The following is a 5,353-nucleotide window of genomic DNA, read 5'->3' as shown; positions in this document are numbered from 1 at the left end:
GTCTTAAATGAATAGTGAGCTCAGAGATCAAATGGGAGACCCTACCACAGTGAGTGAGCTAGATAGTAGTCTAAGAACACCGATGTCAGCCTCAAGTGAGTGCACACACACACACACATACACACACACACACACACACACACACACACACTGACATACATATATGCAAACACACACATGAACATACATACACACAACACAAAACAAAAAAGAACAGAACACAAGAGATGTTTCCAGTGTTGGAAATGGTTAGACTCAAACATGAATATGAACCTATGCAATAGAGAATTTGTAAAAATAAAAAGCTACACAGGACAGTAGGTTCACTGGGCTGGTGAGGCTCCCATGACTGGTTCCCTTCTCTACAGTCTGACGAGAATAAATGACATATGGGTTTACTGTGAGCCTAGTGATCTTACTTCCAGGAAACCACCCAGCAGCTAGGTAAACACCAAACAATATACAAGATTAGTCATGCAGGATGGAATTGCAAACATTTGGAAACAATCCAAATGTCCACTGAATGCCTTGGGGGAGAAACATTTAAGAGACTTCAAAAAAATGTAAGAAGTTCCCAGACTTTAAATTCATCTTGGAGCCAGGCATGGTGGTGCACGCCTTTTAATCTCAGCACTTGGGAGGCAGAGGCAAGCAGATCGCTGTGAGTTCGAGGCCAGCCTGGTCTACAAAGTGAGTCTAGGACAGCCAAGGCTACACAGAGAAACCCTGTCTCAAAAAAACCAAAAAGAAATTCATCTTGGAAATGTGTATATTGTATGCAATTTGGATTCCCACCGTTTAACAAGTTACCTGGCCCATGCTATCCACTCAGCAGAGGAAGATGAATAGATAAATGAACAGGGGATGCTTGTTATGGTAGACTCTAACCTACAAGTCTCCATCTTCTCCACAGCACTAGATATCAAAGTTTCCATTAAAGAGAGCTATTCACAGAAAAAAAAGACCACATTTCCCAAGCCCACTTTGATTAGATTAGATGTGACCATATCAGGAAGTTCTGACTGACTGTACAAAACAGAAGTATCATCTAATTTCTTCACTGTTTCCTCCTTCTTACTAGCTTGGATGAACACAGAAAGGCTGGGACTCCACCAACATCTTGTACATGGAGCAGTTTCTGGGAATAAAATAAACAAAACTATGCACTGGAGAAAAGATAGCCTCTTCAACAAATGGTGCAAGGGAAAGTATGTATCTACATGCAGAAGAATACAAACAGATTCTTATCTCTCACCCCGAACAAAATTAAACCTAAGTGAATCAAATCAAAGGCCTTAATCAACCTTTGGTACTACATAGAGAGAGTAGAGGCAACCATTTGAGACATTGGATAACACAGAATTTCTGATTAGGGCTCCAGTCACTCAGGAAATAAAGCCAACAACTGACAAATGAGATCTCATGAAATTAAAGTCTGCACCATAGAATCTGCCACCTGTACATTTAACAAAAGGTCTAATCTTCAGAATATACAAAGAACCAAAAGATGAAAACAAGGAAACAACTTGATCCAAAACAAACAAACAAACAAAAAAAAAAAAAAAGCAGGGGATAGGGGTAGGGGCAGCTAAGAACCTGCAGAGAGTTCTCAAAAGAAGAAATATAAATGTCCAATAAATATATGAAGTATTATCAATTTAACAATGATAATTAAAGAAAAAAGAAGCAAATGCAAATTAAGACAACTTCGAGATTCCGTTTTACCTAAGTCACAACAAGCTATCATTGAGAAAACAAATGGCTACGAAAGCTGGCAAGGGTGTGGTGGACCAGGGAGGATGTGGAGCAGGGAGGATGTGGACCAGGGAGGATGTGGACCAGGGAGGATGTGGAAGCAGGGAGGATGCTTTCCACCACCAGAGTGCAAACTGGTGCGGCCATCGTGGAAATCTAAATATAGAACTTGTGTATAAACTAGCTCTGCCACTCTCCCACATGCACCCCAAGGGCTTCCTATTTTACCACAGAGATGCTTGCCCACCCTTGCTCATTGTGGCTCTATTCACAATAGCTAGGACAGAATGAGTCTAGTTGTCCACCAACTAACGAACTGATAATGAAATGTGGTAAATACACCAATGGAAGTTTATTCATCCACGAGGAAAAATAAAAAAGTCTGCAGGAAAATAGCCTGATATAGAAAATATTATAATAAGTGTAGTAACTCGGGCTCAGAGAAACAAGCACCACATGTTCTCACATAGGTGGATTTATGTGGGAGTGAATGTTTATAGGTCTTAGCAAGCTAAAGGGGGACACGTGGAGCGGGAACTAGGGAGGACAAGGGTAAGCAGAATGCTAGTAGGGAGAAAGGCCAGGAATATGGGGGAGAAGAGAGTTTTGGGGGCCGACCAAAACTAACAATGTATGAAAGATCCATAAGGAAATCCAATGCTTGATAAGCTGATCAACAATAAAATAGAATAGAATCTGAGCAGAGGTATATGTGTGGATGGACAAAGATTCTTCCAGAAACTGTAGGCTAATGTGGTGATTTCAACAGGTATGGCCCCCATAGACTCATGTGTTTGAATGCTTGGACCATAGGAAGCAGCACTATAAAGAGGTGTGGCCTTTTTCGAGGAAGTGTGTTGCCGTGGAGGTGGGCTTTCAAGTCATCTATGCTCAAGCTACATCTAGTGTAGCACACAATTTCTCCTTGCTGCCTGAGGATCAAATGTAGACCTCTCAGCTCCTTCTTCAGCACCATGTCTGCCTGCACGCTGCCTTGCTGCCCACCATGATGATAATGGACTAAACCTCTGAAACTATAAGCCAGCCCCAATTGAATGTTTTCCTTTATAAGAGTTGCCTTGGTCATAGTGTGTCTCCACAGCAACAAAATCCTGAGACAGTTAGTAAACCAACATCCCATGCAGAAATGAGCTCCTTCCCTACAAATTGTTGTTTGAGTTGGTGCTTGAAGCTCTCAAAGCAGTATAGGAAATTGGCACTGATGTTGATCCTCTACCAGAACTAGATGGCAAGGCCTATTGCCTTCATTTTCCTTCATTTGCAGAGCATGGAATATCACTGGAACTTGGGTGGAAGCTTCTTTCATGGTGTGAATCTTCATACATCCAGAAGGCGCTGTGCAGGCTGCTAGAGAGTTGCCATCAACAGCATTGCTCAGCTGGGCAAGCCCAACTGACCAGCTGGGCAAGATGAGCGAACTGGTACAACAGTGACAAGTCGGCCAGGGTAGCCAACCGCTTTCTGGTTGGGTTTAATGCCCATTCTATGAGAAGGAATTCACACCTGGGACTGTAAAGCAAACTGCAAGTCCATGGCCAGGGAGCTTGTGGGCCCTACTGGGGAAGCTAGTGGGTTGTTTTCCTAAATGGACAAGATATGCCCATCAACTTGCTTTTTGAATACCTATTTGTGTCCATAGAGTAGGGCTGCAATCAGGTGTGGTCAGAGAGATTTCTTTTCTGCTGGGCCCAGCAGTGACTGTAGAGACTCAGACATAGTCAAAATACTGAGAACAAATAACTACTGAATGCCTGGTCATCAAAGGGGCATGTGTATCCAAGATAGGAAACATCTTGACAGAAGGGGACAGAAAGAAGGTGAGAGCTGGAGAAATGGTGGGGCCAGGTCTTGCAATGACACAGCTGTTACAGCCTTGAGCCCACAGCAGCCTTGAGCGCCTGCAGCAGATCTACGCAACTTGTGACAGAAGTGGATGGGACTCATGGAACACCATGTCCTCCCTGAGGATACAGGAGAGACATCTCCTTCAGCGACGTAGCCACTGATAAAGATCCTGTGTCCCTGTAAACGACCCTTCAACTTGGAGACAGAGCTAATGAAACTCACTGGGTCACAAAAAAGAGAAAGGAAAAAAAGACACAAAAGTAGGAGGGCTTAAAAAAAAGAGAGAAAGTAGGAGGGTTGGTAGATGGGAAGAGAAGGGAATTAGCAAGTGTTGAAGAGGACAAGAGAGCCTATGATGGGCTCTCTGCTCTTCCCTGTTCCAGAGACAGCCGCATCTTCTCATGCAGTGCCAGCCTCATCCCTTGACATGATGGTGAAGGTTGGAGCAAATGGATTTGACAGTATTGGACACCTATCTGGTTACCAGGACTTGCTCCTTATCTGGCAAAGTGGAGATTGTTGTCATCAATGACCCCTTCGTTGACCTCAACTACATGGTCTACATGTTCCAGTATGACTCTGGCCATGGCAAGTTCAGCAGCACAGTCAAGGCTGAGAATGGGAAGCTGTCGTCAATGGGAAGGCCATCACCATTTTCCAAGACCGAGATCCCGCTAACATCAAATGGGCTGCTGCTGGTGCTGAGTATGTTGTGGAGTCAACTGATGTCTTCATCTCCATGGAGAAGGCCGGAGCCCACTTGAAGGGTGGGGCCCAAAGAGTTATCTTCTCCGTCCCTTCTGCTGATGACCCCATGTTTGTGATGGGTGTGAACCACAAGACGTATGACAACTCACTCAAAATTGTCAGCAATGCTTCCTGCACCACCAACTACCTTAGCCCCCTGGCCAAGGTCATCCATGACAACTTTGGCATCATGGAAGGACTCGTGATTATAGTCCATGCCGTCACTGCTACCCAGAAGTCTGTGAGTGGCCCCTCTGGAAAGCTGTGGTGTGATGGCTGTGGGGCTGCCCAGAGAATCATCTCTGCATCTGCTGATGCTGCCAATGCTGTGGGCAAGGTCATCCCAGAGCTGAACAGGAAGCTCATTGGCATGGCCTTCTGTGTTTTCACGCCCAACGTGTCTGTGGTGGATCTGAAATGCCGAATGGAGAAACCAGCCAAGTATGATGACATCAAAAAAGTGGTAAAGCAGGCATCAGAGGGCCCCTAAAGGGCATCCTGGACTACACTGAGGTTGAGGTTGTCTCCCATGACTTTAGCAGCGACTCCCACTCTTCCACCTTTGAAGCTGGGACTGGCATTTGTAAAAACCCATTTCCTGATATGGCAATGAATATGGCTGTAGCAATAGGATGGTGGATCTCATGGCCTCTAAGCAGTAATAAGGCCTGGACCACCCATCCCAGCGAAGACATGAGAGCAAGAGAGAGGCCCTCGGCTGCTGAGGAGTCCCTGTCCCAACTCTGCCCCTGACACTGAGCATCTCCTCTCACAGTTTCCATCCTAGACCCCAGAATAATAGGAGGAGCCCAAGAAGCCATACTCTCCTGAATACCAACAATAAAGTTCACTGCACTGAGAGAGAGAGAGAGAGAGAGAGAGAGAGAGAGAGAGAGAGGATATGATGGAAATATATTATGTATATGATTGAAAATGACCTCATTATTATGTGCATATTTTAAATTTTTTATTATTATTATTATTG

General features: G+C 44.6%; 1 pseudogene across 1 annotated transcript; it reads left to right on the top strand.

Moving 5' to 3' along the window:
- Window positions 1-4,051: 4,051 nt before the first annotated feature.
- LOC311606606 (glyceraldehyde-3-phosphate dehydrogenase-like) lies at window positions 4,052-5,121 on the top strand (annotated as a pseudogene). The gene has a single exon. The product of its transcript is annotated as a glyceraldehyde-3-phosphate dehydrogenase-like (transcript).
- The last annotated feature ends 232 nt before the right edge of the window (window positions 5,122-5,353 follow it).

Source organism: Acomys minous (genome assembly GCF_964271855.1).
Source record: "Acomys minous genome assembly, chromosome: 1".
Lineage (NCBI taxonomy): Eukaryota > Metazoa > Chordata > Mammalia > Rodentia > Muridae > Acomys > Acomys minous.
The sequence above is the reverse complement of the archived record's forward strand: the minus strand, read 5'-3'. Positions and strand labels throughout refer to the sequence as shown.